The sequence below is a fragment of the Pelophylax lessonae genome, assembly GCF_965119305.1.
Source record: "Pelophylax lessonae genome assembly, chromosome: 4".
Lineage (NCBI taxonomy): Eukaryota > Metazoa > Chordata > Amphibia > Anura > Ranidae > Pelophylax > Pelophylax lessonae.
In genome coordinates, this window is record NC_138771.1 from 622,115,130 (window position 1) to 622,129,135 (window position 14,006).

General features: G+C 43.5%; 1 pseudogene across 1 annotated transcript in view; it reads right to left on the reverse strand.

Moving 5' to 3' along the window:
- LOC309552850 overlaps window positions 1-14,006 on the reverse strand; it is a 95,152-nt pseudogene that overhangs the window by 18,097 nt on the left and 63,049 nt on the right. Inside the window, exon 4 of the transcript XR_014226175.1 lies at window positions 8,882-9,202. The product of XR_014226175.1 is annotated as an uncharacterized misc_RNA (transcript). The remainder of the gene's footprint in view (window positions 1-8,881; window positions 9,203-14,006) is intronic.

A 14,006-nucleotide genomic window follows, 5' to 3' on the forward strand; every position in this document is an offset into this window, starting at 1 on the left:
TCCCTTGCTGTCCCTGCTGGCTCCTGCTCCCTCCGTAGGGGGATACCTTCCCTAGGGAGGCTCTCCACCTCAGCTGGGCCAACTTGAAAAAACAAAAACAGCTGGCGCACAATGGGTAATGAAGTTTCACCAAGGGCTTCACAGGTAGCACTATACACAACGACCAAAAAGGTTGTCAATAAATTAAAGAAATAATAGATAAGTCCATATATAAATACAATTATAGTTCCATATATAAAAAAGTCCATAAAAGGTCCATAAAAAGGGGAGTCCGTAAAATATCCCAAGGGACACTCTTGAGGCAGCTTAAGTGACAAGTTAAAAGAATGCTTGGAGCCAACTGGGGAAGAAACACAAGCGCCACTCTGAATGCAGTAACTTGAGGTTTATTTGCTAAAATCAATGGAACAAAGGGTACTCACAATATGGATAAAAATAAAGGGCTCATGATAATCATTCCGATCGGATCAGGATGGCTCGAGCGGTGATGATTGCCAAGCTGTGAGCGGTAGCTAGTCGCTCTTCCTGGTTCCGGGGACACACAGAAGCCACACCGTCGTCACTTCCGGTAGCGTGATGATGTCAGGGCGCCGGCGACGCGTTCTCGGAGCATGCGCTCCTTCTTCAGGCCAACTTTGCCTGCTCTGGAGTCCAACACTGTGCTGGTGGGATCAAAGCAACAGCAGGCCGTAGGTCCCACCTAGCACAGTTTCTTTGGTGGGAGTGATGCGCTGCCGGATGCCTGCAGGGGCTCCTAGAGGGGCGCTGAGCTCTGGGGGAGGAATGGAGGGCTAAAGTGCTCCAGAGGCCGAGACCTCTGAACACATGCCTCCCCCGCGGCTGAGCTGCTACCTCCCAGCAGGAAGGACACCTGCTGCTGCAGCCATGCAGTGCTCTTGGAGACAGCTGCTGACCACAGCTGTCCCAGCAGCTGCTCCAGATCTCCCATGAAGAAGGGACACTAGGGGCACCAGGAAGGGACCAGAGAGGGCAGGGGTCCACAAGCTTCTTCTTCGTCCGTTGCCTCGAAGTGCCCCTCCAACTTCACGACCTCACCTCGGTTGCCCCTCCCTACTTAGCTTTTACCCAATCACTGTCTCCACATGTTATACCACTCCTGACAATAATCTGTTAACCTGCTAAACTACCCTGCTAGCCTAGTCATGCCTGCCCTTCACCTATTTTTTGTTTTTGCTTCGGGCCTTTCTGGAGGGCAACACGGGGACATGACCTCAAACTAACTGGAGGAAAGTTCAAAATGAATCTTAGAAAGTATTCATTTTACTGAAAGGGTAGTTGATGCTTGGAAAAAACTACCAGGTAGTAAGACAGTCAACAGTAAATGGCTTCAAACAAGCTTAGGGCAAACCTAGATGTATACTCAGACAAAGGTAACAAACAAAAAAAATGGGCAGAGTCAATGGACTACTCTTTTTCTGCGGTCACATGTTACATGTTTGCTGAACCCTGCTCTCCAATCATTACTTCAGCACTGAGAGGAGAAGAAAAGTGAGAATTTTTATTTTTAGGGAAAAATATTTGGGGCCTGTGCAATCAAATATGATCCTGTTAGGGATATAAGTTCATGAGTTGATGGCTTAACAGGAAATTGTTTTTTACTGCTTATCAATTTCTCATGGAGTACCATTTGTCAATGTGTCTGAGGGAATTGCCTCGGTCAGTCTTTGTGGTCCATGACAATAAACCCATCATAATGGCTTCAGAGAGATAGGATTAATGAAGTGAAGCTAAAAACCTGATAATATGCTTATATCAAAACATTAAATACAGTTAGGTTCTACTGGACGACGTTCAGACTCATTTATAGGCAGGTGCAGTCTGTTTTCTCCACGGGAGGTGGTTCACAACTGTAGCAGCAGTGCAGGAGGAGAAGAAGTCAGAAGGCACATGGATCTTCCATGGTTTTACTGAGTCACCAGGGCAGCAAACCCATTGGATGTTGGCCACCCATGTGACTCTAACAGCCATCTTAGGTGTGGCTCCTAGGTTTGGCACGCAAACTTGTGTGGGTAGCATAGGGACAGGTTACCCATCTGTCAACTACAGAATTAGCAGCAGGGAAAGGTTCCAGATAAGTTCCTCTGCACTCTCTTCAGGAACCTGAAGACTGGCCAGGCCTCATTCCCCCCCTCCAGACAAGCGCTTGGTGAAACCTGCTCCGCTACACACTGCTGGTATCTGTGAGTGTTCCCAGTTGGGCCTCCTTACACTGGATTTGTTGAGAACAGTTTTGTCTTTACTTCAATACAAGTTCCATTATTTGCACCTAAACTGTGTGTGTGTCATTTCCTCTACACCATGCCGCACTCACCCACACATTCATCGTAAGAGCCATTCAGCGTTGCCCAGTCACTAATCAGATTCTGACTATGGATCAACATTTGACCTCTGCTTGGTGTTAAGTGGGGCAATAAAAAGGATATACTACTTCATAAATGTGAACACATATTACTACAGATAACCCATTCCATTTTAGGATTCACTTCCTATACCTACCACCCCCCCCCCCCCACCCCAATCCCACAGCCAGTTCTGGAGACCTCACTTAAAAAAATGTATTGATAAAGGTAGAACAAGTCCAGAGACTGCCAACAAAAATGGTGAAAGGTCTGAGGGATAAAACATAGAAGAAACTACAGGGACTTAATATGTACAGCCCTGGCCAAAAGTTTTGAGAACGTTTAAGTTTTGAAAGGGTGGGAGCACCACACCAGCTTGTAGTTTTTGTAAATTACACAAATTTTAGTTTCACAAAGTCTGCTGCTTCAGTGTTTTTAGACCTTTTTGTCAGATGTTACTATGGTATACGGATAATTACAAGCATTTCATAAGTGTAAAAGCTTCTATTGACAACTAGATTAAGTTTATGGAAAAAGTCAATATTTGTTGACCCTTCTTTTTCAAGACCTCTGCAATTTGCCCTGGCATGCTGTTGATAAACTTCTGGGCCACGTCCTGACTGATTGCAGCCCATTCTTGCATAATCAAAGCTTGGAGTTTGTCAAAATTTGTAGGGTTTTTTTTTTTTTTTTCTTTTGTTAACCCGCCTCTTGAGGATTGACAACAAGTTCTTAATGGGATTAAGGTCTGGGTAGTTTCCTGGCCATGGAACCAAAATTTTGAAGTTTTGTTCCCCAAGCCACTTCGTTATCACTTTTGCCTTATGGTAAGGTGCTCCATCATGCTGGAAAAGGCATTGTTCCTCACTAGGGATGATCGAACGGTTCGGGTCGACCATCGTTTCGACCCGAACATTGGGTGTTCGAAATTCGGCCGAATTCCAAACTTTTTGCTGAAAAAGTTCGGAATTCGGCAACCAGAACCGACCAAAATGCAATGGGACAGGAACTGGGCTTTAAAAGCCCGTGATTGGACCAGAACCATCAGTAAAACCAATTGAGGGGGCAGGAGAATGCTAGGAATGTGATTGGAGTGACTAGGGGGTCCAGAGGCCAATCATTAGTGAATACGCCCCCCAGTATATAAGATAGCCCCGCCAAATTCCTAGCATTGTAATACAGGGACGTGGAAGAGAGTGGAAGCAGTTCTGTTACTTCTGCTTCAAAAGTGTCATTTAGCAATTATTAGTGTGAGGAAAGGGATATCTAGTGTAGTTAGGGTGCTATTTTCCACTTTAGTTAGATTCAAAAATCTAGTTTCTGTAGGGAAAGTGTTAAGTGCCAGGGTGACCGTAGTGTAGTGTAGGGTGAACTGACACTGACCGCTATAGCAGGGTGACCAAACCCTTCCATTTATGGGTGACCGCTATAGAGAAAAGATTGTTTCTCTTAGGTGACTTATAGAACAGCGATATGGCTTCTCGCCTGTCAGCCTGCTTTTTGCTGCAGGCGTTTGTAGGGTTTTTTTGAGGACATGTTTGGAGTCAGGCATGACAACTGAAATTCTGTATAGGGGTATATATACACACACACAAAAACACACGTATTTATATATACACCTACACATATATAGGTGTGAAAGTAGCAGAACACTATGCTTGCGCTAATGAAATAATTAACAGGCATATGGCTCCGCTCCTATCACACCTATATATGCGTATGTGTATAAATACATATATGTGTGTGTGTGTATATATACCCCAATACAGAAGTTCAGATGTTTTGCCTGCCTCCAAAGACCCCAAAAAAATGCCCAAAAAAAACGCCTGCAATAACACACCTGGGCGTTTTTTTTTTTGGCGCAGGCATTTTTTTGGGCATTTTTTGGGGGTCTTTGGAGGCAGGCAAAACATCTGAACTTCTGTATAGGGGTATGTATACACACACACTTCTACACATACACACATATAGGTGTGATAGGAGCGGAGCCATATGCCTGTTAATTATTTCATTAGCGCAAGTATAGTGTTCTGCTACTTTCACACCTATATATGTGTATGTGTATATATATATACATATAAGTGTGTGTGTATATATACCCCTAAACAGAAGTTCAGATGTTTTGCCTACCTCCAAAGACCCCAAAAAATGCCCAAAAAAACGCCTGCAATAACACACCTGGGCGTTTTTTTTTTGGCATTTTTTTGGGGTCTTTGGAGGCAGGCAAAACATCTGAACTTCTGTATAGGGGTATATATATATACACACACATGTATGTATATATACAGTTACACATATATAGGTGTGAAAGTAGCAGAACACTATGCTTGCGCTAATGAAATAATTAACAGGCATATGGCTCCGCTCCTATCACACCTATATATGTGTTTAAATACATATAAGTGTGTGTGTATATATACCCCTATACAGAAGTTCAGATGTTTTGCCTGCCTCCAAAGACCCACAAAAAATGCCCAAAAAAATGCCTGCGCCAAAAAAAAATGCCCAGGTGTGTTTTTGCAGGCGTTTTTTTGGGCATTTTTTGTGTGTCTTTGGAGGCAGGCAAAACATCTGAACTTCTGTATAGGGGGTATATATACACACTTATATGTATTTATACACATACACACATATAGGTGTGAAAGGAGAGAAGCCATATGGGTGTTAATTATTTCATTAGCGCAAGTATAGTGTTCTGCTACTTTCACACCTATATATGTGTATGTGTATATATACATATAAGTGTGTGTGTATATATACCCCTACACAGAAGTTCTGTTGTTATGCCTGCCTCCAATAACCGACAAAAAATGCCCAAAAAAATGCTTGCTACAAAACCGGCAAGGTGTGAAAATAGCGGAGCCATATCCCTGTTCTATAAGTGTTCTAATACAAACAATCTTTTTTTTTCTGGTTCTGGACATGCTACAGAGCTGAAACTTTACAGGTACACTTTTTAGACCCCCCAGACACTAAATCCAAAGAAATCTAATTTTGTTTTTCAATAATTGGCTCTCTATCAAAAATGACAATTTTTAAGAACTTTTTTTTGTGTAATTAATAGTCTCTGGGGCATGACCCAGAACCCTAGGCACTTTTTAGGGGCATTTATTGGGTTTTAGGGCTTCAAAATGAGGTTTTTTTGATTACCGAAGTTCGGGTCCCATTGATTTCAATGGGGTTCTGAAATCCGGGCCGAACTTTGTGGAAGTTCGGGTGTTCTGGTCGAACCGAACTTTTGAAAAATTTCGATTATCCCTATTCCTCACCAAACTGTTCCTGGAAATGCATGTTCCAGCTAATTTCAAACACCAATCCAATTAACAGCGAACAATGATCTTAATTAAACAGTGTGTGTAACAAATCACTCGCGCCTCTGGTGTATTAGTAGTAAAGTGTATTAAAGTATATTAATTATATAATTAGATAGTGGGAAGCTGCAAGTTCAATAAACCATAGAGTAGTTATGCAAATGTGTAGAATATGTAACTGCGCTAACCCTTCATAATAAAGTGCATACAGTGATTATATAAATATTTTGCATAAAAAGGTTCAAATATGTTCTATATATTCCTTAAAAACTACAGCACTTTCCTTTTTCCACCAAGAAAAAATAGGCTTCTGGGGAGACAGAAGCCCACGTGAAATATAGAGGACTGTTTGGACAGCTATATTTATATATTTCTATATGCACTGTGAATCATTTCATGTTACATATGTGAATATTTATATTTATCCACCCATCCAATATGGTATTAGCCAGTTTTTAAGGAATATATAAAACCTATTTGAACCTTTTATGCAAAATATTTATATAATCACTGTATACACTTTATTATGAAGGGTTAGCGCAGTTAAACCGTAAATTAAATAAACAGTAAGTTATTCAACAAACATATAACAACCCATAATAATTTGGTAACAAGTTAATGTGGTCACAAGATTAATCTCCAAAAGATGATCAGACAGAAACAATAGAACAATGGGAAATGGCTACACAATAAACACATACACCCCATCCCATCTCAGACTATCCAGCAAAAGTCTAGGAGACAAACTCCTACAATATTCCAGCAGTCTGAAAAGGTTGAATTAATTTATCTTCCTAGATTTCTTAAGTGATATTGTTGATAAATATTTCTGCCCCAAGTGAAGGACCCAGTCTGCAGGAGGGCCACCATATTCTCTCTGACCATGTACAGGATTAATATTACTTCTTTCCATCCACTCCAGAAGAGAAGCTTTATTGTTTTTATTCAGAGAAATAATCCAAACCACGCTCTCAGCATCCATTAAGTGGTTGTCCATCATTCTAGAATGATCTGCTTTCCCCAATGAGCCATAATCAGTGGGTGGGAGGCCATCCCCTAGTTCTCTCCAAAAGCCCCGTCTTGGTTAAGTCTGTCACACAGGCCATCCTTCAAAAGTCTTCACCTCACTGTGTGTGCAGATGCACTCACACCTGCCTGCTGCCATTCTTGAGCAAGCTCTGCACTGGTGGTACCCTCATCCCGCAGCTGAATCAACTGTAGGAGACAGTCCTGGTGCTTGCTGTACCTTCTTGGGCACCCTGAAGCCTTTTTCACAACAATTGAACCTTGTTCCTTGTGCAAAAGCAAAGATGGCTGCATGTGTTTCTTTGCAGGCAACCATGGTTAACAGAGGAAGAACAATGATTTCAAGCACCTTTAAAGCCTCCAGTCAGTTATTCTAACTCAATCAGCATTAGGGTCCTTTCACGTGGGCTTTCCGCCAGGCTGACTCCGCTTTGCTCAGTGGGGGATCGATCCGCTGATCCCTGCTGAGCAGGCTGATGACTGGTCCATCTTCGCTCACTGTGCTGAGACAGGCCTGTCAGAGCCTCGCTCCCCTCTATGGGGAGATCGGACGAAAATGGACCGCCTGTCTATTTTCATCCGATCCGATCTTCCAGATGGATGGAAAATAGGGTTACTATCAGTCTGGATGTCACGGACAGGATTGGAGAGCAGCAGTTGTCAGCGGACATGTCACCGCTGACATCCGTTGCCCCATAGGGGTGAATGGAGCATCCGATCAGGTCCGCCAGCAAAACGGACAGGCAGACCTGATCGGAAAGCCCGTGTGAAAGGGGTCTTCCAGGGTGATTTCAAGCCTTGTCCTCATCAACACTGACACATGTGTTAACAAGAGAATCAATGAATGTCAGCTGGCCCTTTTGTGGCAGGGCTGAAATCTAGTGGAAATTTTTTTGGGGGATTAAAGTGGAGTTCCGGCCTATTTTGCAACTTTAGTAATTCCTGGAGTGCTCACTATGCTGATCAACAATTGGGCTTTTTCAATTTTTTTCGGGGGTCCCTTACCTTATTTTAGGGGCATTTTTGATTGTACTTCCTCCTTCTCCCCCCCACGGCCACCGACATCACTTCCGCCTTTGCATTGCATCCTGGGAGCTGTTTGTCATCACTCCCAGGAGGCTGGAATCAGGAAGAACTCCCAGAACACTCCCTGGAATCAGGAAGAAGGACACAGCAGATTACACTGCGGCTTCAGATGCCCACATCCAAGATGGCCGCGCCCAGACTGCGTTTTTAAAAGTAAGATTTTGACTAAATTCCAATACTGTACACCTTGTAAGTATGAGAATAGCGGTTCTGTAAAGGGCGATGGATTGGTATTATAGGGTTATTTTTAGTTACAAAAGGTATTTGAGGCCGGAACTCTGCTTTAAGTTCTTTTTTATAGCAAAGGAGGACTTTGAAATTAATTTCAATTCATCTGATCACTCTTCATAACATTCTGGAGTGTATGCATATTGGTATCAAAAAAACTGAGTCAGCAGAATTTGTGAAAATAATTTGGGTCATTCTCAAAACTTTTGGAAACGGCTGTACAGTCTAGAGGGAAAGAAGGGAAAGGGGAGACTTGCTTCCCAAGCTTATTCTGACATGTCTCTCTAACATGTAAAAATCATTTTTTTTCCAGAAAATTACTCAGAATCCCAAACATTTTATATATTTTTGAAGCAGAGGCCCTGGATAATAAAATGGCAGGTGTTGCAATTCTTTTATGTCACATGGTATTTGCGCAGTGATTTTTCAAAGCAATTTCTTTGGAGAAAAACACAATATATAACCCAATTTTTGGGAGCATATAAAAGATGATGTTATGCCAAGTAATGATACCCAACATGTCAATTACATGGGAAGCCCGGTAACAGCACCGCTGGGCAGTTGGGGGGGGGGATGCTCTATTTCAGGATGGAGGGTTTTGTTTTTTTGAACTTATTAAACCGATATGACAAAATGTTTCTAGTGGTATATTTATTAGCCAAAAGGAACAAAAACAAAGTTCATCATTAGGATTAGGCACATTAAGTTACATCCTGCAAGCATCACTCAGATTTTCCGTTATGTCCTATGGTCATCACCCATTCTTAAATCTTCAATAGGAAACAATAGCTAAAGATGAAAGTTGGAATTTTCTTGCATATTGTAGAACAACAAAGAGCATTTCCTTCTGAGATTGTCTTACATACTCACAATTTTTCCCTCAATCTTGGCCACAAGCATGTGTCTACGATGGTCCTTCAGCCATGCGTGGTAACTGTAAGGCAGATAGTCCATTCCCTTGAGTATACCATCTGAGATAGACATCAGCTCCTCGTAGTCTTCAGGAGTGGCTGGTACAAAATCTAGGTGTATCATGGGTGATTCCAGCATGTTGAGAGATGTCTGGCAACTGTTCAAGAGAGAACCACATATGGATGAGAAATGTTCAATAGATGCATCACTCCCTATTCGGATACCCCATGTTGGCATTCTGTAGAGTAGGTGTGCCCAGATCTGTGAGAGATCGCACGTCTGCATGAGGGAGACCAAACTTAAAATACAGTGCAAAAAACAATGATGTCTATTGAACATACAACGCAGGTGAAAAACAATGTAAAGACAGCAACCCATATAACACCGCAACCCATATAACACCAGTGGACATGATGAGAGAAATCAAAGTAGTGGGTCAAACAGAACAGAACAGGTCCAAAATGAGGACTGCTCCAAACCGATATGGTGTATAAACCACCTTTCTCCTGCGCTCAAAAAACCAGGCTGCCCGACCACTATTCCCACGGGACTCTTGCCGCCCTAAAGGACTGGGGTAGTCTAACAGTACTGCAAACAAAAAACACAAAGAAGGGTGCACCAACCCTGCACGCATTATCCTCAATATTGGCTTTATTAATATAACATAAAAATGGCTACTCACAAACAAAGGTGAAAAATAATCATATCGGACTCAATAGCTTGAGTGTCAGGAGTAGTCCACACGATTGTCCATTGTCCTGTTTGGATGATGGCTGACGTGTTTCGAGGTTACGCCTCTTCCTCAGAGCCACCAAAATGAGGACTGGGTTTACTGGAAGAAGGTATATGGTGTAGGATAGGATCATAAGGTTTATACAGTGGCAGGATCATAGGATTCAAGGAGAATAGATTCACAGTAAAAAAAAAAAAAAAATTGGAGTAGCCGAGACCAAATCTTAGAAAGTTAAGTGCTGTTGGATTAGGCCCTCAGAACTGCCCCACCAGGGGGTTGCAGGTGGCAGGATAGGCAGACTGCTGGCACAGGGGCAGGCTGAACTGGCACAGGGGTAGGCTGAACAGGGACAGCTGGCATTGAGACTGGACAGGTACATTGGCTGAATGCACAGTTGCAAAATGGTGTGGGTTGGAAAAAAATGATATGTCTTTTTAGATTTTTAGTCCTGTTGCCAGATTGGCTGGAGTCCTCTTGGGGGCGTATATAACAACCGCAAACCAGAAGACCACCAGAACTTCACCTGGTTTGCTAATCTTCTGCCAACACCATTGCAATGGAAGTACTCCCTGGGAAGAAACTGATCACCGTACTTGCTACGGGCCTTGCCTACCGACCCATTGCCAGCCTAGCACATTGTTGCGAGACCCACTTCGGGTCGTGTGCCCTGACTGCTAGCGATGGCCAACACTCTTCACACCCTGGGAAAGATGCCTCAAGGGTGTAGTGCTGTTGTTCTAGAGAACGAAGGGGGTCTAGGAGCCCTGTGACCTCAGCCCCGATGGGTTGCCCACACCTCAGGTAGTCCCTATGGCAGTCAGTCTGTCAGCTTCCTCCCAGGACCCATGCCCACTCGCTTTGACACCTATGTGTTGAAGAAATATGGATACTTGTTCACGTATGTGCTCAAGGACTTGTTCCACCAGGTTGAAAGGAAAGGCCCAAGATGTACAGAGAGAACCTCTGGGAGAATCTCTGTGCGCCGGAACACTGCCAGTAATTCCAGCTTAAAAAGAATATATTCAAGCCCGGTTCCACCAGTTCTATTATCTACAACATTGGGCACCACATATACATGGTCAGGGTGGAGCTGGTAAAGCCGGGATACGTCTATCCAATGTTCCACCAAATTACAGCTAAACACCCAGTAACGGAAGAAAGGGTCCCCATCCCAGACGCTGATTACTATATTTAATATACAGACTTTATACTGTTCCCTCGTTACTACAGTTTTTTTTTATGCTGTTGTATTGTTATTTTACTGCATTATGTCTTTTAAAAAAGGAGGAGCTCTGGGCTCCTTAAGAAAAAAAAGTTAAAAAGTCAGCAGCTACAAATACTGTAACTGCTGAATTTAAGGAAGACCTGCAGTCTGCTCACATATTTTGTAATAAAATCATCTTTGCCATTCTGAAGCAATCACTTTGCATATTATTTTATATGTACTTTGATTTTGTACTTGCCAAATATTCTGAAGAAATCGCCCTCCACTAAGTCTGGCTGCAGCCATTTTAACTGTGGGCAGCTGAACCTACTAACTGTTCACTTCCAGGATATACACACAAACACGCATATATATATATATATATATATATATATATATATATATATATATATATACATACAGTATCTCACAGAAGTGAGTACACCCCTCACATTTTTGTAAATATTTTATTCTATCTTTTCATGTGACAACACAGAAGAAATTACACTTTGCTACAATGTAAAGTAGTGAGTGTACAGCTTGTATAACAGTGAAAATTTTCTGTCCCCTCAAAATAACGCAACACACACGCATTAGCCATTAAACAGCTGGCAACAAAAGTGAAAAAGTCCAAATTGGGCCCAAAGTATCAATATTTTGTGTGGCCACCATTGTTTTCCAGCACTGCCTTAACCCATTTGGGCATGGAGTTCACCAGAGCTTCACAGATTGCCACTGGAGTCCTCTTCCACTCCTCCATGAGGACATCACAGAGCTGGTGGATGTTAGAGACCTTGCGCTTCTCCGCTTTCCTTTTGAGGATGCCCCACAGGTGCTCAACAGGGTTTAGGTCTGGAGACATGATTGGCCAGTCCATCACGTTTACCCGCAACTTCTTTAGCAAGTTATTGGTTGTGTTGGAGGTGTGTTTGGGGTCGTTATGTTGGAATACTGCCTTGCGGCCCAGTCTCCGAAGGGAGGGTATCGTGCTCTGTTTTAGTATGTCACAGTACATGTTGGCATTCATGGTTCCCTCAATGAACTGCTGCTCCCCAGTGCTGGCAGCACTCATGCAGCCCCAGACCATGACACTCCTACCACAATGCTTGATTGTAGGCAAGACACACTTATCTTTGTACTCCTCACCTGGTTGCTGCCACACAGGCATGATACCATCTGAACCAAATACGTTTATCTTGGTCTCATCAGGCCACATAACATGGCTCCAGTAATCCATGTCCTTAGTCTGCTTGTCTTCAGCAAACTGCTTGTGGGCTTTCTTGTGCATCATCTTTAGAAGAGGCTCCCTTCTGGGAAAACAGCCATGCAGACCAGTTTGATGTAGTGTGCGGCGTATGGTCTAATTGGGCTCAATTTGGACATTGTCACTTGGAGGTGTACTCACTTTTGTTGCCAGCGGTTTAGACATTCATGGCTGTGTGTTGAGTTATTTTGAGGGGACAGCAAATGTACACTGTTATACAAGCTGTACACTCACTACTTTACATTGTAGCAAAGTGTAATTTCTTCAGTGTTGTCACATGAAAAGATATAATAAAATATTTACAAAAACGTGAGGGGTGTACTCACTTTTGTGTGATACTGTACATACACACAAAAAAAATGTTTACCATGCAAAGTTAAAACAAGGGCAGAGGATTTAAAATATGGAGAATGAAAAGTTGAAATGTGACTGAAGAGCCGCTTTAATATAAGGACCCTTACCTGTCCAGTGATCCGGCAATGTCCTCAGCTGAGCCGATTCTTCAATCGGCTTTGGGTGCAGGCATCGGCATCTCAAGTAAAAGAAACAGGAAGTGAAGCCTTGTGGCTTCACAGTCTGTGTCCTACTGCCTACGCACAAGTCGCTCTGCGCCCTGTTAATGGTGCCGTAGTCTTCTGGGACCTGTGATGTGTCCCAGAAGCAGGGCTTTTTTTCAGCAGGAACTTGGTTCCACCACCTCTGGCTCAGGCCCTCTGCTCCCTGCTCTCCATCATCACTTGTAAACACAGAAATCTGGCTTCTGTGTTTACACATGACAGTTTGCCTCCCAATAGCTCCCATAGGTCTGATCTTCTGAGCCCCCTCTCTGTGGAGTGCAGGATGGGGACAAGGGAGATGCAGGTGTCTGTGGTGCTGTGCATATCCCGATACCCCCACTGGAGGATCTCCCTGCAATAAGACAGGGAGAGCCACCTACAGTGTGCAGGGAGGTACTAAAGACGGCTGGGCACTTCAGCTTAACACCGCAACACAAGTAAGACATGTGGAAGATGGTGGAGCTTTAAAGGAGGAAGGGAGAAGATTGGAGCAGTGGAGAGGGGGGTTGCATGCAGAGGTCAAAGATTTAGAGGGATGAAAGTCAGATGAGGATAAGGGATCCAGGAGGTAAGCATCTGTGGAAGAAGGCTGAACTCTGCGCTCTGTATGCAGGGCACCCCTGAACTGTGCACTCTGTACATAATGCACCCCCGAACCCTGCACTTAGCGCACCCCTGAAATCTTAAGTCTATGTGTAACACCCCCCCCCCCCCCAAACTCTGTATGTAATGCACTCCTGGTATTTATTACTTCTTTAAGACTCGTCCATTGTTAGTGAAATTTTACCAAACCCATCATTTGATGTGGTTTGGAGGGTGTGTGGGGAGAGGGGAGTCATGGTTGGTTTCCTGCACCTATTTTCTGAGGAAAAAAAGGGGGGCGAACACCCAGGCTCAGTTCACCGCAGCAATCTGAACCAGAAGTGGAAGTGGGTACCTGTCAACCAGGTCCCCCCCCCCCCCCCAAAGTGCCAAATGTGGAAGTGGAGAAGGGGAGGGTGCAAACAAGCAGAGCTTCCCTTTTTGGGTGGAGCTTCACTTTAATGTTGTTACGGTAATGTTATTGCTATTTATTTTGGTGGTAGTCATAGCCAGGACAGCTTACGAAAAGAGGGAGGCAAGTGGAGGCAGGTTGCCCACAGAAATGTTAGTGCAGTTAGTGGCTGGCCCAGGTTGGAGGGAAAAAGAGTAAGGGAGTGTTCTGTTGCTCCTGGACACAGTATAGGAATTTTTCAGAAGAAAAATTCTGAATTTTAGTCTTGCATGCAGTGACAACGGCTCAGTTGGGGAATCGCCTTAATGTTGAACTTTTACATGACCGCAGT